This window comes from Sciurus vulgaris (genome assembly GCF_902686455.1).
Source record: "Sciurus vulgaris genome assembly, chromosome: 3".
NCBI lineage: Eukaryota > Metazoa > Chordata > Mammalia > Rodentia > Sciuridae > Sciurus > Sciurus vulgaris.
Genome location: NC_136463.1, coordinates 33,220,208 through 33,244,046, shown reverse-complemented (window position 1 = coordinate 33,244,046; position 23,839 = coordinate 33,220,208). Strand labels below are relative to the sequence as shown.

General features: G+C 42.9%; 1 protein-coding gene and 1 long non-coding RNA gene across 2 annotated transcripts in view; one reads left to right on the top strand and one right to left on the bottom strand.

Moving 5' to 3' along the window:
* AKAP1 (A-kinase anchoring protein 1) overlaps positions 1 to 12,686 on the bottom strand; it is a 53,874-nt gene extending 41,188 nt beyond the window's left edge. Inside the window, exons 1-2 of the mRNA XM_079131373.1 lie at positions 12,548 to 12,686; positions 11,478 to 11,579 (exon numbers count right to left, since the gene is read on the bottom strand). The gene's annotated coding sequence lies outside the window, so the exon portion shown is untranslated. The remainder of the gene's footprint in view (positions 1 to 11,477; positions 11,580 to 12,547) is intronic.
* A 113-nt stretch (positions 12,687 to 12,799) lies between these two features.
* Positions 12,800 to 20,357, top strand: LOC306656380. Its single transcript, XR_013762498.1, has 3 exons — positions 12,800 to 13,058; positions 16,110 to 16,303; positions 17,862 to 20,357. It is a non-coding gene; the product is annotated as an uncharacterized lncRNA (long non-coding RNA).
* Positions 20,358 to 23,839: the final 3,482 nt, after the last annotated feature.

Here is a 23,839-nt window from a genome sequence, read left to right as displayed (position 1 = left end):
GGATCAGAAGTTCAAGGCCAGCCTTGGCAATTTAGCAAGATCCTGTCTCAGAATTTTTAAAAGGGGCTGGGGATGTAACTCAGTGATAGGGCATCCCAGTCTTCTATCCCCCATTGTATATACACCCACGTAATTCTTCAGTGTTATTTTAAACCAAAACCAGAAAAGAAATTTAGGCAAGGACTTACTGAAAAATGGTTGATCAGGGCTGGGAATGGAGCTCAGTGGCAGAGCACTTGCCAAGCATGTAAGGCCCGAGGTTCAAACCCAACACAGAAAAAAAAATTTTTTTTCTTTATTAAAAAAAGTCCTAATAATAAATGCCAGAGAATGAATTGCAAAACTTTAAAAAAATACTACTGCTTGAGTCTCTCTCTGGATCTTCTCATTTAGAGGGCGCCAGGGAAACCCACATGTTTTCTGAGCTCCACAAGCAAGTTTGATGTACACCAGGGTGAGACCCACTGAAGACCTTCATCATCATCCTTTCGAGTAATAAAATAAACATGTCTGGTCCAGAATTGCAATACAAGGGAAAACTAACACAATCAGAACTTTTTTCTTTCTTTCTTTTTTTTTTTTTTTTTTGCAGTGCTGAGGATTGAACCCAGGGCCTTGTGCGTGCAAAGGCAAGCATTCTACCAACTGAGCAATCTCCCCAGCCCCACAATCAGAACTTTTTACCCCCTAAATGAAATAGGCCTCTCCTTGGGAGCTTCCCATTTCCATTTATTTAGTTGTACTTTAATTTGTAGCCCGGGTACACAGTCCGGAATGCAGAAAAGACAGTTTTCAATAAACACTGTGGTTCTGTACACTGTAAGAAAATAATATGGCAGAAGAGTGGATAGGCTGAAGTTTAGCAGGAGGAGGAACAGAAGCAGAAAAAAAAAAAAATGTCATCTCCATCTTAGTCAAAAGATATGGATGGGAATCCCAAAAAAACTCTTTCCCACTGTGGACTAGTGGGGAATCTTGTGAATAGAGGAACTGAGTGGTTCTGGCATATGGTTCTTCTTCTTTTTTAATCATGTTGGAATTATAAATGGACGGAACTAGAGAATATCCCGGTAAGTGAAATAAGTCAATCCCCCCAAAACAAAGGCTGAATGTTTTCTCTGATAAGCGGATACTGATCCATAGTGGGAGATGGGTAGGGAAGAATGAAGGAACTTTAGATTATGCAGAGGGGAGTGAGGAGAGGGATGGGGCAGTGGAGATGGGAAAGACAGTAGAATGAGACAGACATTATTACCCTAAATACATGTTGATTCCACTATGGGTATGACTCTGCATTTTTAAAAGAAAAAAAGATCAATATCACCATCATCATAATGTTGGCATTAGCCCATTGGAAGTTATTGGTTTTTATTTAACTGACACATTAAAACTGTACATATTGGGCTGAGGATGTAACTCCATGATAGAGCACTTGCCTGGCTTATGTGAGGCCCTGGATTTGAGCCCCAACACCTCCAAAACGCACATTTATGGGGTACCACGTGCTGCTGACAACTATTGTTGAAGACTGAAGAGTAGATCTTGGATGGAGGTGTAACTCAGTGGTGGGGCACTTGTTCAGCATGTATGGCCCTGGGTTTGATCCCCACCACCACCAAAGAAAGAGAGAGAGGCTAAACGGTAGGAGGAAAAAAAATACACGCAAATAGACACTTGTTCTACCTAGTCTATCTTCTACAGATTACAGTGAAGGAGAGAGAAGATTCTTTGAGAAAATTCTAGGGTTAATTAAACTTGTTTCACAAGACCATGAATTTTAAAGTATGTTCTTTGGAAAAGTAGTTCCTCAGATGACTGAACAGTATTGCTTGGTAAGTAGTTCCAAGTTTGAAATAAGTTTACCCAAGTCTGAGGAGTTTCTCTGCAGGATTTCTCAGGGCCTTTGTGGAATTTCCAGAAAAAGAATGTGGTATATAATACGAAAAGCTTCTCACCGGGCACGGTGGCACACACCTGTAATCCCAGCAGTTTGGGAGGCTGAGGCAAGAGGATCTCAAGTTCAAAGCGAGCCTCAGCAACTCTGCAAGGCTCTAAGCAACTCAGTGAGACCCAGTCTCTAGATAAAATATTTAAAGAGGACTGGGGAAGTTGCTCAGTGGTTAAGCACCCCTGTGTTCAATCCCTGGTTAAAAAAAAAAAAAAAAAAGTCAGGCATAAAGTCAGGCATAGTGGCACATGCCTGTAATCACAGCAACATGGAAGAGAGGCTGAATCAGGAGGATTAAAAGTGGAGGTCAGCCTCAGCAACCTAGCAGGACTCTCTCTCAATTTTTTTTTTTTAAAGGGCCTGGGGATGTAGCTCAGAGGTAAAGTGCCCCTAGGTTCAATCCCCAGTACAAATCATCATTATCATCATCATCATCATCATCATCATCTGGTGTTTGTAAGCATTCCAGTGAAGTGCAAAAACCTCTCAAAGCATATTAGTATCATATCAGATTCTATGAAGGCCCATGCAATTTGTGTCTTTGAACCACTAGATCTCTTTGGATACCTAAACTAGAAAGGGTTTTAGTTATGCTCAAAATTGTCCAATTTAATTTTACTAAATGAAGCACAGTACATAGAAATGGAGGCCTCTTCCTGACCTACAACAATTCTTCCTGTGGCCACTTCAATACTCTTTATTTTTTTCTTTTTGGTACTGGATATTGAACCCAGGGGCTCTTAACCAGTGAGCCACATCCCCAGCCCTTTCTATATTTTAATTTGAGACAGGGTCTCAATAGTTGCTTAGGGCCTTGCTAAATTGATGAGGCTGGCTTTGAACTCATGATCCTCATTTCCTGAGCCACTAGGATTGCAGGCATACCTGCCTGGCTCTTTATTTTTTCTTTAAATAATAAACTCAACCACAAGGGCAAGTGACCCAGGCTAGACCAATTACAATGACTCAGTCTTCTAGCCTGTGATTGGTCCTGGCAATGGACACGTGAGCCAGTCTGGGCCATCCTTTCCCCATGTAGGGAAGCATAAAGCTCACAGGAAAAGAGGAGCAGAGATAGGAAACCCAGAGTTTTGAACCCCTGTCTCTAGTCATACCTGCACTTTAATGGATTGAGTATAGAAGCCAGAGGCAGTCTCTTTTTTTTTTTTTAACCACAAGTAAGCAGGTAGAAGCTTCCAATATGTCGATTTCCCAGGGGTCTATGTAGACTCCCTTGTAATATAGTAAGAGGTTATTCAGGAAAGTCAAATCATTGCATTTTATGGGATAATGAATTTATGACAAGAAGGAGACCCTACACATTTGCAGGGGAGAAAGGAGGGTGAAGGGAGGGATTTGAGAAACTATCACTCAAGGGTCAGTCTGAGGAACTAAGCACATCCGGCCTCTGAAATGGAGTAGCAAAGGCAAGGCTTATGGGAGGTGATGGGGGACCCCCAACTCTGTATAGCTACTGCATTGTGAATCCCTGTCAAGCATCTGGCAATGAGTTGGGGGCCCCGGTTGATAAATAGGATCAAGATAAATTAGCAAGAAGCGGTGGATCAGGAGCAGAGAGCAAGGTCAAGCTGGAATCCATGGGCACCTCTGCACCTATCTATAAACCACTTCTCATCATGTCAACATGCAGAGGGTAATGGCTGCAGTTTCTCCTCTACTTCCCAAATCGCACACAAATTCTCTTTTGTTCACCTCCTACCTGGCACCACACAGAGAAGGAAATTTTTGGAAATGTAGACCTCCAGTTTATTAAAGTCGATGTAGCACAAATTACTCTTGCCTTTATCCAGGCTACCCCACCCTGAGAACTTCACACAAAGTTTCCCCAGTAAAGAAGAACTAGTTGTGACACCACTTGACTTGTCCAGGGGTTCTGCAGAAGTCTGACCTTATACAGACAGTCGCTTTTCTCATTGGGAAATTTTTCTCACACCCTTTTGGTTCCTACCTCCACAGCCCCCTTCTCTGCACCTGAGAACCTCCTCCCAAACAGGTAGGCTCAGGATGGATCCTGAATTCAGAAAGGAAGGTTAAGCCTGTGCATGTGCACAAAGCTTGCTCTGGAGCCAGCTTTGACTTCTTTCACCGGTGCCCACAAATTTGATTTCCAATGACAGTCAACACGCCACATGCTTGAGTAACTTTCTTCCAAGCTGTCTTCAATCTACATTGTTTGTACAGCTAACTCTTGTTCTCCAGCGCCAAGAGGTCACTTGCTTCTTGTGCCAAGCCTCATATCACATATTAACCTCCTTCTTGACTTTCACTAAAGTTTAACTCTCCCCTGATGACCAGGTTATTGCCATCTTAAACAGCTCTGTTAATCTTTCTTTCCCTTCTTGCTTTTCTTCTCCTTCTTCTTGTCTAGAGTACAAGGAGATTATTTATCTCTTCAAGCCCAACAGCTGGATATGACATTCAGTTATATTTCATTTTCTCATGGAATTTTCTTTTGAGTTTAATACCAAGAGTGGCAGCTGACTTTATTTTCCAATGAAGAAAATCATTGTAGTTATTGGCATTTATTAATTACAAAAGAAATATCTGCATTCCCAACCATGTGCAAAGATAGACAGAGCTGGGGCTAGGGCTATTGAGACCCCTGGTTCAGTCCCCAGACCACCAAAAATCAAAATTAATATAAAATCCACAATGTCATGGTCAGACAGAATACTAGTCACTTAACTAGTTCCTGCATGCTCAAATATTTAAGATACTGGTCCCAGCAAGATGGCAGATGACTGTACATCATGGATTCTTGGGGTCATTAAAAATGTTTTAAAATGTTTAAAATGTTTTAAATGCTATCCAATAATGCCAAGGATTTTAATTTAATACCTGATCTGTTGCTACCCTCTGTATACCTCTTGTTATACCAGATGACTCTGATATTTCCCATTTTTACTAGCTGACTACTTAATTGTCTTGCTCCCTGGAGTCCATGTTCTGCCTGTCAAATTGGACCACACTGGGTGCCTTCCCAAGGCAAATCCCACCCTACTGGGTGTGACAAGTGCCAGCCAGCCCACACCACCACCATGTGCCTTGTTTCTTTGGTGCTCTGGACTAGGTTGGCTAGGATGACCATGATCATCATTAGCAATAGCACATTAAGCACCAGAAGTATTGACTCATGGAAATCATTTTAAAATACCTCTGCTTGCTCCAGGGAAATATATCAAGAGATAACAAAGGTACAGGTGAAATATTCTTGGATCATTAAATCATCTCATATGAACCATGCTAAACCCTAGCAAGTCAAGCAAGAGTATCATTGGCCACATTTATAGCCATGGGATTAGGCTTTAGTTCAAATGTATGATCCAATGATACTTTGTGTGCTCCACAGTTCACTGGACTCCCTGTATAATCACAGGGATTAGAGTACATTTAAACCTGTTTTATGGAAGCTGGAGCTGCACATTTTTATTGCTGCAGGTGATTATAGATTTTATAATCCTTTTTCTTAGGAGGCGTTTTTTACCTATTTAGTGCTGAGTCCTTGGTCAGGAACATACTGTCTCATTTGAACAGTAGTTCTGAGAAAATGCAATGTATTTGTTTATTTTATTCAATGAATATTTCAGTGTTTAAATGATCCAACCTCTACCACTCATGAGAGTTCAACTTCTGGTTTGCACTCTGAGGTTTTGGGCATATGCTTCAGAGGACAACGGGAAGGGCCTGAAACTGTGAAATGGATATGATCTTTGGAGAAAAGGCTCTGTTCTAGGACTAACAAGGGAGTCGAGGAAGGAGCCTGCTGGTTGAGATGACCCTGAGCCAGATTGCTCCCTAGGACTTAACACCTTCAACTACCCCTAGTTTTCCTTGGACATTTCAGTTTATTCTTGACCCTTACTCTGGACAAGATGCAGTCATTCCCTCTTTCCCTGGTCCAACTTTGATTAGAGGCCCTAATAATACCTGTCTGAAACCTCAGATCTCGCTTGGGACCTACAGTAGGACAAATGATGATCCCCTGTAAGATGACTGCATCTTACTTTCCAGATCCTGGAAGTGGTAAAGGGCACTTTGCAGGAGTCACCAAATGAAGGACCCTGAGATGGGAAAGTTGTCCTGGATTACTATGTGGGTCCAATATGATAACAAGGTCCTTAGAAGAGGGATGTAGGAGGATCTGTGTCAGAGAAGGAGAGGTCAGAGAAGAGTGGGGCCATGAGCCAAGGAATGTGGGCATCCTCTGGAAAGTGGACAAGGCAGGATTGGTTCTCCAGAAGAAATGCAACCTGATCACCATTTTGGTTTTGGCCAGTAGATCCATTTTGGACTTTGATCTCCAGAACTGTAAGAAAATAAATTGTGTTGTTTATGCTATCAAGTTGGAGGTAGTTTTTTATAGCAGCAATAGGAAACTAACACAGCCTTCCCTGCCAGTACTGACTGGAAGATAGAGACCAATTATCTAGAGCTGAGCCACCCACTATGTTCACCATTAGCTCCATGTGGCTATTGAACAGTTGAAACGGGCAAGTCTGGTGCTGTCAGTATAAAATATACACCCTATCATAAGACTTAGCTAATATTTTAGACATATTGGATTCAATAAAATATTAGAATGACCTTCATCTGTTTATTTTTTACTTATGCTAATGTAGCTACTTGAAACACTTTAAATGATATTTGTAACTTGTATTCTATTTCTTCGATTAGTGTACTCTAGAGAATCAGATGATCCTACTACAAGGTCAATGGGAAATCCTATGGGTTGGTCCAGGCCTTCTGCAGCCAGATCAGATGGCTTTGGTGCCTTTTGAGTATTCCAGGACACTGCCAGAAGGGGACACTGGCCTGAATAATTTGAACCTGTTTGGCATGGTCCCTGATGCCCTGCCTTAAGTTTTTCAAACTTAAGTTTTTTTGTGGGTTGGGAGCCAAGTTGAAGAAGAAGAATATGGAATTAAATTAGGCCTGGAGCTTGGAGCAATCTGTGCAGATGAGGGAGCTTGAAACGTAACTTTCATTGGCCTCATGGTAAATGTGCCTCTATCCTGTCTCCCAGATCTCACATAGGGTGGCTCCTTTTCCCCATTCCCTAGCTTGCCAGGGATCTTATTCTCCACAAACTTCTCATGAGGTCCTAAGATAGCATCCAAAGTGGCCACTGCCCTTAACCCAAGCGAGCAGGACTTTCAAGTTCAGAGGACTCCACATATAACACACACAAAAGATTAGAATTAACCTCTCAACAGGAATGTCAGTGCTGGCACATCAGAATCCATGAACTAAACACTTGTTCTCATGATTTATGCCATTCATATTCCAAGAAATCGCTTCCCTGTATTTTAGCCCTGTGTCCTGGTAACAAAGGAATAAGCCAGAATGCCATGAAGACTCCAAGTTGTGCTGCTAGATACTGCTTCAGAGCACAGGAGGAGGAGGTATTTAAGAAAAAAAAAAAAAGATGAAGTAATTAGCTTGTCAAATCCTTCCTCTTGGATAGCATGAATGCAACAGATTCTTGCATAACAAGGTATCATTCCTCAGGGGTGCAGGGTTCTGGTATTTGCAACAGTTGCAAGAAACAGCTGAGGAATATTTTGTCACATTAAATAATTCATAGTATTCAAGTTTGTATACATGCAGGCCTAGATGCAACATTCATGAAACATGATCTCACTTGGCAACTAGATGGACAAATAAAATACAACCAGATGCACCTTGAATACTAGAATCATAATTTGGCAGGTGCTGGGGTGTTGAGGATCAAACCTCAAACATGCTAGGCAAGTGGTTCACCACTGAGCAACAGTCCCAGCCCACATTATAATTAATTTAAATGTATTTTAATTGAAACACAGTCATTGTACATATTTATAGAATACAGTGGGACTTTTTTTAAAACAAAATTTTCATTGTAAATGGACACAATATCTTTATTTTCTTTATTTTTATGTGGTTGAGGATGGAACCCATTGCCTCACACACACTGGGCAAGTGCTCTACCACTGAGCCACAACCCCAGACCCCCAGTGTGACATTTTAATACATGTATACAATGTATATAATGATCCAATCAGAGTAACTGGCATATCTATCACCTCGGACATTTATCATTTCTTTGTGTTGAGAACATTCAAAATTCTCTCTGCAAGCTATTTTGAAATAGTCATTGATTGTTGTCAACCACAGTTACGCGATGGTGCTAGAGAACGCCAGAGGTCATTTTCCCTACCCAGCTGCATCCCTGCATCCATAGCCCAATCCATCCTTTCTCCACCTCCCCTCTCCCATGCCCTTCCCAGACCATAGTAACCACTGTAGGATTTCACATTTTTACAAAGTCATTCTGATGGAATTTAAATTCACCAATTTAAATATAAATTTAAGCTTTATTTAAATAGGTTTGAAAATGAGTATCTGTCATTCTATTATCATAGAGATAGAAAAGAGCTCAGAGAAGAAAAGGAGATAGGGGAGCAGACTGCTTACATTTCTAAAAACAGGAAACCAGGAAACAGAGGAGGATTTTGCTGAGTATGACCCACTTAAAATCTGCAACAGGGCTTTGTGAGTTCTTTATTTAATGAAGATTTAATTACTAATTTAATGAAAATGACAAAAGAAATCTTTGAATCCACAATTTGAAAAGATTGGATGAAGCCCCTGCAACTCATATTCTTCATTAAATGGAGACTTAATTATTGATCAAAACAGTGAGAACAACAAAAGAATTATGCATAAGAAATTCATAATTCAGAAAGTCAAATGCAACTCTGATCTGTCCACTAATATATGAAGAAAATTGCATTTATAAAAGCTGCAATTGAATGTGAAAACCAAGTTTTACTCTGCTTATTGGATATTGAGCCTGAAAAATGGCTATCACATCCTTCTGACAGCAGAAATAGATTTCTAGCAAAATGCAATCCAGTTCAAATTAATTATTACAATTTTCCATTGCATGAACACAGCAAAAAATATAGTATTTAATTTTACATCAAAACCACTTTACGTAGAGAAAATTTATTTTAAAAATAGTTTTTAAGTTTTTTTTTTAAATATTGTGAGTACACAGTACATATTTTGTCACTACTATCACAGAGTTTTACAATAGACCTTCAAGATCTTCTTTGGCCAAATGAGGTATTTCAGTCTGAAAAACACTTATGATCTTTTCTTTCTTTCTTTCTTTAAAAAAAAAAAAAAGTATTTTTTTTTAACCTTTATTTATTTATTTTTATGCAGTACTGAGGATCAAACCCAGTGTTTCACATGTGTTAGGCAAGCGCTCTACCACTGAGCCACAACCCCAGTCCAACACTTATGATCTTGACATATACTTTTTAAAAGAGAAACATCATTCCCATACAAACAATATTTATGCAATTGCTAAAATTAATTTTTAAAAGATTGAATGAATGACAAAAGAAAAATAATACTGAACAAAGACAAATAACATTCTCATGTGATGTACGATATTCTTTTTTTTTTAATTTTTTTTAGATGTTGATAGACCTTTATTCATTTATTTATATGTGGTGCTGAGAATCGAACCCAGTGCTTCACACATGCGAAGCAAGTGCTCTACCACTGAGCCACAACTCCAGCCCCAATATTCTTATAAATTAATATTAGTGACCAATATTTAATCAAGCATAATGGTGCTTCTTGTAGTAATGTCTGCTCCATATTTATGGAAAACAATGAAAAATTTCGGTTTTCATACAAATTATATGAGACAAAAATGTTCAACTTGTAACATGGGTTTTAAAAATGGATTATAGGGCTGGATGTGGTGGCATATGCCTGTAATCCCAGTGGCTCAGGAGGCTGAGGCAGGAAGATCACAAGTTCAAAGCCAGCCTCAGCAATTTAGCAAGGCTCTAAGCAACTTAGCAAGACTCTGGCTCAAAATAAAATGTAAAAGGGCTGGGGATGTGGTTCAATGGTTAAATGCCCCTGGATTCAATCCCCTATACCAAAAAATAAATAAATAAAAATAAATGAATGTATTATAGGACTGGGGATGTAGCTCAGTGCCTACCATGTCTTCCATGTCTTAGTCTCTGGGTTCTAGTCCCAGTGCTATAAAACGGAGAACTCAAAATGAGACTATTATTTTAATGGATGTAAAGAAAGAGAAAAATTCATATATAGCACATGTAGTAGATGCAAATCTTCCCTAGTTGCTAAATTTAGTTAGATTATATTATAGACAAAAGTTATGGGAAACAAGTCATGCACATTATACCTGCTGATGAACTACCAAAGCCAGGGGTGGGGGGGATAAGGGAACTGAAATAATAAGTATTTCATTAGTTTTACATCTGTAGTAATAATTACATTCAGTTATCTTTGCATTTTTCTGACTTTCAGACATACAAAACTCACAGTTTTATGAATATTTTAAAAATTTTGTTTAAAGAAAGTATATTTGTGTTATTTTTCTGAAGTTATATTTGTTAAAGGGAGAAGTTAGACTGTATTTATATATCTATCTACTTATTTATTTGGCAGTGTTGGGGATTGAGTCTGGGCTGCTCTACCACTGAGCTACATTCCCAACCCTTTCTATTTTTTTATTTTGAGACAGACGAGTCTTGATAAATTGCTAAGCCTGGTCTCCAACTTGGGATTCCTCCTCCCTCAGCCTCTGAGTCACTGGGATTACAGGTGGGCACCACCATACCGAGCTAGACCATTTTATTAAACAGTTTGCTAGTTTTATTTGAACTTCTAATTATATAGACATATAGAACCTGGGTCTCCATTTATACTCCTTCCCTAGCTTTATGGAATTCTGTGAATGGGCCAGCACCATCCGGATCTGACTCTCTCAGATACTGAGGCTCAGTTCAGTGGGCCCCTTTGAGCTTCCCGCTCAGCAGGAACCCAACTACAGCTGCATGACTATGTCAACTCCCAGTCACATCAATTCCCTACTTCTTCCTCAAACTACCCAGGCAGTATGAGGTACCAACAGATTACAGGATCAAACAAACACACATGCATAACTACAATAAAAATCCCAGACATGGCTGGGTGTGGTGGCACAAGCCTGTAATCCCAAGAACTCTGGAGGCCTAGGCAGGAAGGTCACGAGTTCAAAGTCAGCCTCAGCAATAGCGAGGCACTAAGCGACTCAGTGAAACCCTGTCTTTAAATAAAATACAAAATAGGGCTGGGAATGTGGCTCAACTCAATGGTTGAGTGCCCCTAAGTTCAATCCCTGATGCAAAAAAAAAAAAAAAAAAAAAAAATCCCAGACATACCAGGTGCTGTGGAACATGCCTATCATCCCAGCTACTCAAGTGGCTGAGTCAGAAGGCTAGCAAGGTCGAGGCCACGCTGCACAACTTAGCAAGACCCTGCATCAAAATAAAATAAAATTTAAAAAGAGCTATGGTGTAGATCACAAGTGGTAGAGCACTTGCCAGGATACAAGAAGTTCTGGGTACCATACTGGGGGGTGGGTGGGGTGGGGGATCCAAAAGGTGTAGGACACAGACTCACAGATACACTCAGAATACTGAGAATACCTTACCAGCTTAGGAAATGGTCCTTAATCTTTTCTCTCACTGTGTAGAATCTCAGATAATCAGATAATCAGTATTTGGTATGCATTTGAGAATCGGGTTCATCAGTCCTATGGCAAAGAGAGTGAGATTTAGATTTATACTAGTTTTTCTCCCTAAATCCTAATTAGGTAATAGATGAATAGATAAAGAAATTGTTACACACACACACACACACACACACACACACACACACACACACACACACACCATATTCAGCTTTTAAAATGAAGAAATCCTGCCATTTGGGACAACATGAACCTGCAGGACCTTATGCTAAGGGAAAGAAGCCAGGCTCAGAAAGACAAATGTCGCAGGATTCCATTTACATGTGGAATTTTAAAAAGTCAAACTCATAGAAACAGACAGTAGGATAATTGCCATAGACTAGGGTAGAGAAAATGGGGAGATGTTGGTCAAAAGGTACAGAGTTTCCACTGTAAGGTGAATAAACTCTGGGGGTGCAATACATAGCACAGTGACTATATTTAGTGATACTATATTGTTTACTTGAAATCTGATGAGAGCAGATTTTACTTGTCCTCACCACGCCCCTGCCCCCCCCCCCACGAATCGCATGGTATCTGTGGGTAGTGATGGAAATGTTAATTAACTTGATTGAAGGATGCAATAATTCATTGGCTTGTGGTATTCATTACATAATGTATATGTCCAACAAACCATGTGGTATATATTGGTTGTACACAATTTGGTCAATTAAATATTGCTTACTTTTAAAAAAATCAGCTGCTTGGCTGACCAGGTGGCACATGCCTATGATCCCAGTGAATTGGGAGGTTGAAGCAGGAGGACCGAAAGTTCGAGGGAAAGTTCCCTCAGTTACATGGGGAGATCTTGTCTCAAAATAAAAAATAAAATAAAAATAAAAAAAAGCTGGGGAAGTAACTCAGAGGTAGAGTGCCCCTGGGTTCGATCCCCAGTACCCCCAGCCGCCCCCCCCCCCCCCAATGGAGGGCTGCAAGTTCAAGAAGCTAAAAGGAAAAGCAAAAGGGATGCTATGTCACAGACATCCACGTACCTACAGCTTGGTTCACACTTCTCCGCTCTCCCTGCAGGGCCCATTGCTAGTCCACAGCCGCTTGGGAGCACCCTTGAGTTGGGCTGACCTGTTCTTCCTGCAGCCAGGTGCTTCAGATCCAGCCTCAGGGACTGTCAGAACCTTTCACTTTCATTAGCCCCAGCCGGGAACTGGGCGTGTCCTCTAGGATTGGCAGGAAGCTGGCACCCAACAGTTAAGAAACAAAATCGTGGCCACTCCTTCCTGAGGGAAGGGTGCTAACATCCCCGGCCAGCCTCGGTGGAGGCAGCTCCCAGGCAGAGAGGCAGTGTTCGCACGGGTGGTTGGACCCGTATTTCAGCCTCCCCCAACGCTCATCACGTTTCTGGGGTCCTCTCTGCACACCCCACCTTTGCAACTGTCGCCCTGTTGCAGAACCAGAAAACAAAGGCAGCGCGTACGGGATGGTGACATGCGAAAGCTGAGATGGGTAGATTGGAAGGCACGTTTGCAGAGTAAGACATGATGGTGTGTTTTTATGTGTGTCTCCATTTTTTTTCCTTTAATGTGATATGAGAACTTCGGAGTCAGAGAAATTCTGAATGTAGAACCTTCTGGATGGTAACAATTTTATTTCAGTCATTCAACTGAAATAAAACTCTTCTCCTCTCCTCTCCTCTCCTCCCCTCTCCCTTTCTCTCCCCTCCCTTCCCCTCCCCTCCTTTCCTCTTTTCTCCTCTCCCTCCCCTCCCTACACCCTCCCCTCCCCTCCCCTCTCCCTTCCTCCCTTTCCATTCCTCTCTTCCCCTCCCCTCTCCTTTCCTTTCCCCTCCTCTCCTCCCTTTCCCTCTCCCTTCCTCTCCTCTCTTCTCTCCTCTCCTCTCTCCTCCTCTCTCCCTTCCTCTCCTCCCCTCCCTCCTCCTCTCCTCCCCTCCCTCCTTCCTCTCCTCCCCTCCCCTCTCTTTCTCTTCCTTCCTCTCCTCTCCTCCCCACTCCTGTCTTCTCCTCTTTCTCATGCTGGAGATTGCTAGGTACTCTGTCCCACTGAGCTACACATCCAAGTCCATTCAAAGTTAATCAAATCTAACTCTGATGATTTATTTCAACAACTCTCCCTTTTTGAGAAATGTCTAAGGTAGATTTCTCTCTCTCTCTCTCTCTCCCTCTCTCTCTCTCTCTCTCTCTCTCTCTCTCTCTCTCTGATAAACAGACTTTATTTTTTAGAGCAGTTTTTGGTTTGGAGAAAATTGAAGCAGAGAGTGCATCAGGTTCCCATACACCCCTTTGTCCCATGCGCTTTCCCTTTTATTAACATCTGGCCTTAGCAGGCTTCATCTGTTACCATTGGTGAATCAATGTTGATACGCTAGCAGTAACTGAGGTCCATAGTTTACATTAGGGTTCACTTTTGGGGTTGTGTGATTTTATTAGTTTTGATAAATACATAATATCATGTGCAGTATCAAAATAGTTTCATTGCTCTAAAAATCCCGTTTTACCTTTTCCTCCCACCTTCCCTCCAGTCCCTGGTAATCACTGATCTTTTTACCGTCTGCATAGTTTTGCCTTTTCCACAATGTCGGGAAGGTCACATGGTGAAAATCATACAATAGTATCATTTTCAAACTGCCTCCTTTCTCTCAGCAGTAACTCCTTTTAGGCTCTTCATGTGTTTTCCTGGCTTGGCTCTTCTCTTCCTTCCTTCCTTCCCTCTGTCCTCCCTTTTATTTTAGTTGTAAAATATACTTAACCTAAAATTTACCATTTTAACTTAAAAAAAAAACAAGCATCGTGTTTATGTTTTCTTTTGTGTTTACAGTACTGGGGATCAAACCCAGGGCTTTAGACACCAGGCAAGCACTCTTCCACTGAGCCACATCCCCCATGCTCCTCACCCCTTTTTCTTCTTTGAAACTTGTTCTGTTGCCCAGATTGTCCTCAAATTCCTGGGCATCTCAGCCTCCTGCTAGCTGGGACTATAGATGCACACCACCATGCCCAGTCTTAACCATTCTTAAGTGTAGAGTTCCGTGGCATTAAATCCGTGGTACCATTCAAACACCTTTTCCTTTTGTAAAAATTGAGACTCTTTCCCATCAAATAACAACTCCCATCTCCCTTTTCCCCAACTCCTGGCAACCACCATCTAATTTGTGTCTTTAATTTGACTAAGCTGAGCACCTCAGCTTAAGGTGAATCCTGTAAGTACAGCCAGGGTTTGCTGGACCATTGTCTTGATGGACACTTGACTTGCTTTCACATTTTAGTTACTGTGAATTGTGCTGTTAGTGAACATGGGTGTGCAGCCATCTCTTTGAAACTCTGCTTTTGAATATTTTGGGTTTTGCCCTAGAAGTAGAACTGCTGAATCACATGATGATTCTGTTTGTAATTTGAGGAACCACAATGCTACTTTCTACTGTGGCTGAACCATTTTACATTTCCAGCAACCGCGCACGAGGGTCCCGATTTCTCCGTATTCTTACTGAGGTTTGTTATTTTCTCCCTCTGTGTGTTTATGCAGTATTCAGCCTGAAGGGTGTGTGGTGGTGCCTTGTGATTTTCCTCGTGATTACTGAGGTTGAGCATGTTTTCCTGTTTATGTCTTCTTTGGAGAAATGTCTGTTCAACTCCTTTGTCCATTTTTGAGTCAGGATATTTCTTGTTGAGTTTTAGTTCTCCAAAAACTCTGGATATTCTGAGATTTAACCCCTTATTTATACATGATTTGTAATTGTTTTCATATTTTTTTTTTTTTTTTTTTTGTAGTATTGGAGATCAAACCTAGGGCCTCAGCCATACTAAGCCAGTACTCTACCATTAAGCTACTTCCTCAGTGAATCTCTTTAAAAAAAAAAAAAATTAGTTGTAGATGGATACAAAATCTTTATTTTTTGTTTATTTATTTTTATGTGGTGCTGAGGATTGAACCCAGTACCTCACACGTGCTAGGCAAGTGCTTTACCACTGAACTCCAACCACAGCCCAGTGAATATCTCTTAATGCAAACTTTTTACTTTTCTTGAAGTCCAACTTGTTTATTTTTTTCTTTTGTTGACTATACCTGTGGGGTTATATCTCAAAATAAAAAATAAAAAGGGCTGGGTATATAGCCCAGTGGTAGAGTGCCTCTGGGTTCAATCCCCAGTACTACAAAAATGATTGATCGATTAATTAATTAATTAATTAATGGGGGTCCTTTAGCAATTTTGTCTGTCCCTCCCCATCTCCACTGAGAGTACAAGGACACTTTCTCTGAGCCCTAAAACACACCTCAACCCCATGCAACCCTGACTGTTGCCCAGGTAACCACCCCACCAAGTGCAGATCAGAACATGGTCATGGGCCTGGGGCATCTAGAGAACTGATAATTCAGAAAGCAAAGCAGAGCAGCACTGGATAGAACCAGATCAGAATCCCCCAAAGAGTTCAGGAAGTGCAGGAAGCCTTTTCCTGTCACCCCCATGCCATCCATAGATGGAATCCAATTCTGAATCCCCCTCATGTATTTCCAGGGGAGGCTTCACAGAAGCAAAGAAAGCCCACCCTAAAATTCCTCTGCTTTTTTGACAGGTTCTGAAAGGGAATCCATTAAGGCTTTGTTAATGGGAGGTATGCAGGGAGTGAGCTGTCCCTCACCCTTCTGTACAAGGCTACTCTGGCTTTGTGGAGCTCTGAGTCGCTGTTGTTACAATGTGAATCAAGTTTCATTCTTCAGCAGCCCTTCAGCAACAGGAAAAACCCAACTTGCTCAGACAAGTTGTATCAAATGGCAAGGTAGTCTAGCAAGCTCTGTCCTCCTCCATTTACTTGGGGCACAACACACATTGAGGACTATAGCCAGGTTAGGCACGGTGACACATGTCTGTATTCCCAGGAGCTCAGGAGGCTGATGCCCAGACCTTGAAGAGTTTCTACCTGTGTGTCTTTGCAAACACCCTTTACCTGACATCACAGGTGCTTGCACCTGGCAAATAGTTTCCCACACAACACAATAGTTCTGGTTGTGATTTTATTTGTTGTGAGATATGCCATACACAGAATAATAAATAAGACGTGTATGTGGTTTAAAGTGTTACTATAAATTAAACATCCATATATTCACCACCAGGTCTAGAACAGTATTCAGCTCCCCAGAAGCCCATGTGCCCACTTCCCTCCAAGGAGGCCACTGTCCTAACACAGGGAAATCACTTTCTCGCTCTCTTCTTCGCTGTTACTGCCGTGTGTGCCCCACCAAACCAGCACCTGTTTCTGAACTTCGCATAGGTGGGACTGTCGACTACATATTCCTTGTGACTTCTTTCTTTCTCCAAACTGTTTTTAGACAAGGCGTCGAAGGTGCCTCTTCAGTGCCTCATGATGTTTTCCGGACTTATCGATTCAGGGAGATGCTGTCTTTGCAAAAACGACTGGCCTTGAAGTCACACTGGCCAGCTTTCAGCCTCTTAGCTCAGCCATGTACTGCATGACCTTTTCTTTCCTCCTTTGTGCAATGGGAACAGATTATGCCGCTGAACACAAGCTCCTCAAGAATAGGAAGTGTGCCTCATTTGTCATTCTGTTCCCAGAAGCTGTCGCGAGCAGTGAGTAAAGAGAGGAATCGAGTTTGGTTCCAACAAGTGGATTTTATTCATGCAGTACACACTCGACTTACCATTCCCAATAATAGCAAGTCAATTTCATATTCCTAATAATAGTAAGTAACAAATACATTAAAGATTCACCCTCTTATTCACCTACAGTCCAATCCCCTCGGACTTACTCAATGCAACATCTCTTAGCCAAGAAGTCAGTCAATAAGACAGAAGGGATTCTTCTCAACCATAGCCTCCCTCTGCTCCTTGGATGTCCTCAGATGCCCTCGGATGCCCTCAGATGTCCGATGAGTCAGAGGCTGGATGTTTGAGATGCAGTCGTTGTTGCTGGAGCAGTAGTTGGTCGTCTGGGCTCGGTGACAATGATCGATCGGCAATCTGTGATAGTGTTGACGGCAGCCGGGGCAGTCAAGAGGCAGAGAGACGTGGAGTCCTCTGATCACAGTGCTGCTGACAGTTTGCTCCAGAAGTCCAGGGGTTAAGTAGTGATCTTCAGCCCAGTTATGCTCTGGTCTTCATTGATAAAGATCAGAACACAACTAGACTAGGAGCCCCCACTCAAATCATGGATAAAGTGTTCAGGAGCATCATCCTGCCACACAGCAAGTTTGTCACCAGGCACCTGCTGCATTTTATGATTTTAGTTTTACAAGCCCAGGTAAAGGCCAAATACAGCTTATTATCACTATACAACACACAACGATAGCAATTCCTATTATTTCCTTGTCTTATTACAGAAGCTCATGGTGCTGGGGGTGTGATGAATCCCAAGCACATAAAGGAGTTGGGGTATGAGTGAGACCTAACGCCACACCTGACTCCTGGCAGCCAGTCTTATCATGGTCGCCAGTGCTGTTTATTTGAATACATGCCTCACCCTCTTAGGCCTGCCAATGTTCCCCGCCTCCTGGTATTCTTGAACTTGAACCTCCCTTGAGTGTGCATTGAATATATCGACCCACTTCTAACAAATGGAACAGAGCAGAAGTAATAGGATGGCTTCGTGTTCTGTGTGGCTATCACAGAACGCCTGAGATTGGGTAGATTATAAAGGACAGAAATGGAGAGGTTGGAGTTGTGGCTCAGTGGTAGAGCACTTGCCTAGCATGTGTGAGGCACTGGGTTCGATTCTCAGCACCACATATAAATAAAAGAATAAAATAAAGATCTATCAACATCTAAAAAAATATTTAAAACAAAAAACAACCAGAAATGGATTCAGTTCTGGCGGCCAGGAAGTCCAAGATCAAGGTGCCAGCAGCTGACAAGGGCTTTTGGGCTGAGTCCTCACATGGAAGAAGAGAAGGGGAGGAAGAACGCACTCCTACAAGCCCTTAAATAGAAATATTAACCTACTCATGAGAGCAGAACTCTCAAGACCTAAGCTCCCAAATGCTGCCTCCCAATGCAGCTCAAATCTCCAACAAAGGAATCCAGGGGACTCGTTCGGACCACAGCATAGAATGTCTTATATATGACCTATATTAGCCGGAAGTGGCGGCATATCCTGTAATCCCAGTGGTTAGGGAGGCCAAGGAAGGAGGATTGTGAGTTCAAAGCCAGCCTCTGCAACTTAGTGAGGCCCTAAGCAACTTAGTGAGACCCTGTCTCTAAATAAAATACAAAATAGGGCTGGAGATGTGGATCAGTGGTTAAGCACCCCTGAGTTATCTTTGGTCTTCTTTCTGTCTCACATTGCTTACCCTGGAGGGAGCTGCTGCCATATCATGAGCAGCCTGTGGTGAGGCCCATGTGATGAGGAAACCACAGCACACAGCAGCAAGATTTTCCTTCCCACTGAGCCTTCAGATGAGACTGAAGCCCTAGCTCACAGCTTGCCTGCAATCTCACGTAGGATCTTTAGCCAGAGGTGGCACATAAGCCACACCTAGATTCCAGGATCATGAAAAACATAAAGTAACAGAACTTTGTTGCTTTAAGCTACTACATTGTGGGACAACTTGTTACACTGCAATAAATAGCCAATACACTGCTTTTACTTGGGCGAGAAGTGTCTGGCAATGTGTGAAGCCAGAAGCAGATGGGGAGATGCACTGGTCAGTTCTTTGCTTAAGGATGGACTCACTGCCCAGCTGCAGGGGGTTCAGCAAACAGACAGCCTTGAGGGTCCAACCTGACTTGTGAGCTGAGTCCATGCTTCTCATGGGGCCAAGCCAAGTGCCAAGCAAGGTCTCACCATCTCTGCCCAAGCCAGACCTTCTAATGGGCAGGCAGCCTTTGCCTCAGAGCTCCCCATTGGGCTGGCAACAACTTCAACAAGTCTTTAATGGGGTCTTCCCCTTCCAGGGGATTGCTCTCCAATAAGCCTTTCCCATTTCCTCTTCATGTCAGCCCGTTTCTCAGAGAATCTATTCTGCAACCAAAGACAACATAGTCTTCAGAGAAACCTAAGCTTTCCAGTCAACCCAGACCAGGGTCCAAATATAGACTCCGCCCCTTGCTGGCTCTGTGACCCTAAGGAAGTTACTTAACTTCTCTGAACCTTGCTTTTCTCACATGTAAACTGGATGACAAATAATGTGGGGACTGAACTGGGATATTTAACACAATGCCCAGCATGTAGTAAGTGCTAGGAAAAGGATGGCCATTGTCTATTCACAGACTACACACCCACTAGCTCCTTCATATTCTGCCTAAGGTTTTATTGGAAATAAGTTCAATACCTTGTCTGCTATATTTACAGTAGACTTTTGACATTCATGAGGCTTAGTCCCACAACCTTCATGAAACCCCAAATACAACCACAGCATATATTTACCCATGAAATAAAGTACAACTCAAAATTATATGGCTCCTTATGTCCTTAATAGTTCCATCAATAAGAAACTCAAGCTTTATAAAGCTGTTAAAATAAGTATGGTCAGGGCTGGGGTTGTGACTCAGTGGTAGAGCACTTGCCTAGCATGTGTGAGGCACTGGGTTCCATCCTCAGCACCACATATAAATAAATAAAAATAAAGGTTCATTGACTACTAAAAAATATTTAAAAAATAAGTATGGCCGAGTCAGGTGTCATGGCACACATCTGTAATCCCAGTGACCTGGGAGGCTGAGGCAGGAGGATTGCAAGTTTGAGGTCAATCTCAGTAACTTAGTGAGACACTGTCTTAAAATAAAAAGGGCTGGGGGGCTGGGATTGTGGCTAAGTGGTACAGTGCTTGCCTAGCATGCATGAGGCACTGGGTTTGATCCTCATCACCACATAAAAATAAATAAAATAAAGGTATCTACAACAAAAAATATTTTAAAAAAGCGTGGGGGCTGGGGATGTGACTCAGAGTGTCCCCCCAGTACAAAGAAAAAAAGTATGGTTGGACTAATTGGACTAATGCCAAAGCAATTTTGTGGTTGTTTCTCTTGTTTGCATTGGACTCAATCACATCAGAGGGCTGAGCCACTGCTGAATGTCACCCTTTTAATAAACCCAGACATCTGCAAGTTAACAGGTCCAAACCTGTTCCTTCCACAATCTGCCCTACCATGATAGCTAATTTCAAACCAGAAAATGGAAAGCCACCCGTGGTTTCTCCCTCTCTCTCATTCCCCACATCCAAGCCAACATTGTTTCAGAAAGGTCCTTGTAGCCTTCAAGTAGAGAATGTCTGGGGTGGTGGGTGGGGGGAAGATAAGAGGTAGAGCCATTTGCTACAGTGTGGATCAAAAGAAAAAGAAGGGATTGGAGGACATGATAGGAAAAATAATTAACTTCTCTTTTAAGAAATATTGAGTTTGTGATGACTCTGAGCTATTCAAGGAGAGATTTTTCACACACAATGAGTTAAATGTCTCAAAAAATCGTAATGTCTGTCAAAATATAATGCTGCTATCCATTGTTAATAAGACTCTTAGTCCATTTTCTATTGCTATAACAGATTACTAGAGACTCTGTAATTAATAAATAAAAGAGGTTTATTCTGGCTCACAGTTCTAGTTGCTGGGAAGCCCAAGAGTGTGGAACTGGCATCTGTTCAGTTTCTGCTTAGGGCCATATACTGCTTCAACCCACATGGGAAATTGGAAGGTCAAGGGCAAGGGCAAGAACTCACTCTCAATGGAAAGACATTGATCCGTTCATGGGTTCTACCCCCCATGAAACAAACACCTCCCCCTGGTCCTCGTCTCCTAACACTGTCACATAGAGGAATTAAGATTCCAACACATGGACTTTTGGGGACACACTCAAACCATACCAAGAACATATACTCCAATCTCTATTTCCGGAGCACTTTATATTTTTGAATGTGATCTCACGTATGTGGTTCTGTGCAGTATTTTCTGGTTAAGAGTGTGGGCCCTGAGCACAGACTGGGTTCAGTTCTCTCAACTGCCACTTTTTAACTGTGGCATCTTAGGAAAGGTATTTTAACTTGCATCGCTTTAAGTTCCTCTAAGTTCCTTGCATGTAAAATGAGTAGAATACACAGTCCCAGCTCAGGTTGACGATTAATTGAATTAAGTTATAAAGCACTTAGAACAGGACCCCCTCCAGCAGGATGGCTATTATTCCTACTACTGCAGTGAGCCCTGCTGTCCTCCCACTTCTGAGACTTCCCTGGGGAGATGGCATGAACCCTTACCTGCAGGGTCTTCTGTAGCACCCCCTTCTGGTCATTGTGGTTCTTACCTGTCCTATGGTTGAGAGGGGAATGAGATCTTAAGGGGGTGGGGGTTGGCTCCTAGAGGGTCCAGGATGGGGTGTGGCCTCTCAGGAGGAGTGAACATTACAAATGGCAGTCTTCAGTGACAAAAGCCTTTAGGAATGTCTTGGGGAGAGGGACTGCTCAAATGGAGACCTGCCCCAAATGGAGGAAAAAGCATACTGTTTGATTCATCGCAATTGAGTTTGACTTAAGCTGGCTACAGTGGCATATGCCTCTAAGCCCAGTGACTCTGGAGGCAGAGGCAAGAGGATCACAGTTTGAGGCCAGCCTCAGCAACTTAGTAAGATCCTGTCTCAAAAAATAAAAAAGACTGTGGTTGTAGCTCAGCGCTAGGGTGCTTGTGGGTTCAATCCCCAGTATCACACAAATGAACAAAGAAATCCACGCACGAACAAATGGGTTTGACATAACTTGTTCCATTTTGGCCAATCTAGGTTTCCCAGCGATTCTCAAAACAACTCCCATTGCTGACCTGACACCATGCAGGTCTAGTTGTGGTTTGGCCAAACCATGCAGAAAGACACCAAGGTAAGGCCACCTGGGCTTTCACTAACCCCCAGTTACCTTCCAAGAAAGTACCATCACTGTCTTGCTTTTGCAGTTGAATGGATTGAGGTATAGAGAATCGTAGTAGGTTGTCCAAGGTCAGACACTAGTAAACAGAGCTAGAGTTAGGATCCAAACCCAGAGAATCTGCTCCAAACCTCATGTATTTATAGCCCATGCTGAGTTCCTTCTACCAGAAACAGGGGCCACTCTTGACCACTAATTTCAGATGTTCTGGAGCCCCGACCAGGGGTAGGAGGAGGGACATGCATGTCCAGATAATTAAGACACGTGCTTTGGAGACAGGCAGCCCTGCCTTCACCCCCAGCCTGGGAGCCCTCTTAAGGGCTGCCTTTCAGCTTGGCTTTGAGCTCCGCTTCGCCACTGAAGACACCTGTGGGTCTTGTCTCCCTTCTGCCTTTCTCCAGGACTGGGATGGGAAATGACAGGGCCACGCCTGCTGGGGCTCCCCACCTTCCTGTCCAGCCAGGCTCCCTCCTGTTCCCACCCACCATCAGCAGGCCACTCAGCATCTGCTGTTTCCCCACGTGGGGAATGCACTCCCCACGTTCAAGGCCACGGTGAGCATCAGAACTGTACTGAAGGTTCCAGAGCATAGCCCCTGGGAGGGGATGTGCTGGAAAACACAATTTCAGTTTTATGCTTCCCCGCTCAGTCCAGTTGCTCGGCACCCTCCTCCCTTGGCCTTTTCCCTACACCAGCGTGGGAGGAGGTGACTTGGAGGCCTTCTCTCTTCTCCCTGTTGTTCCTTGCTCTCCCTCTCCAGACACATACTCCCTGCCCCAGACACCCAGCCTCCTCTTGGAGCCTCCCCCAGACCAGGAAGCTTGCTCAATCCCACAAGACTGCTCTCCCTGCCAGGGTTCCTCAGCTAGCCCCCAAACCCGAGCTCTTTACAGACTGGGGGAAATGGGAACAGCCAGTAAGGCCAAACTGTCGCCTTGCTGGGGAGGAAAAGGTCAGCTGCCTTTGACTGCACTGGCCTTTCCTCTACTTGCTCATCTCTGAAGGTCATTGGTTTCAAAGGTCTCAGCAAATCTGTTCTGTTTTCCCCCATGCCTGGGCTCCTAGCTCCTCCTAACAGGGAGAGAGGTTTGTCCCCGAAGGTTGCCAAAGGCAGTGGCAAGAGCCTGTTGGGCCGATTACCTTGAAGAACCTTCCCTAGCGAATAGGCTCTTTCTCTTCCAAGTTGGAAAATTCTCACCTGTGCCAATTAGTCCAGAGGGCACTTGGAACTTTGCCCGCTGAAACACTCAAACCCTTAAAGGGAAAGTGAGCAAGGAACAAAAGCAGCCTTCTAGGAGCTGTGGCAGCAGCCGGGTGGCTTTAACACACACAGACACACAGACACACAGACACATACACACACACACACACACACACACACACACACACACACACGGCAACAAAGAGCTGGTAGAACACACTGGAATATAACGTTAAATCCATTTTCAAAACACCTATCA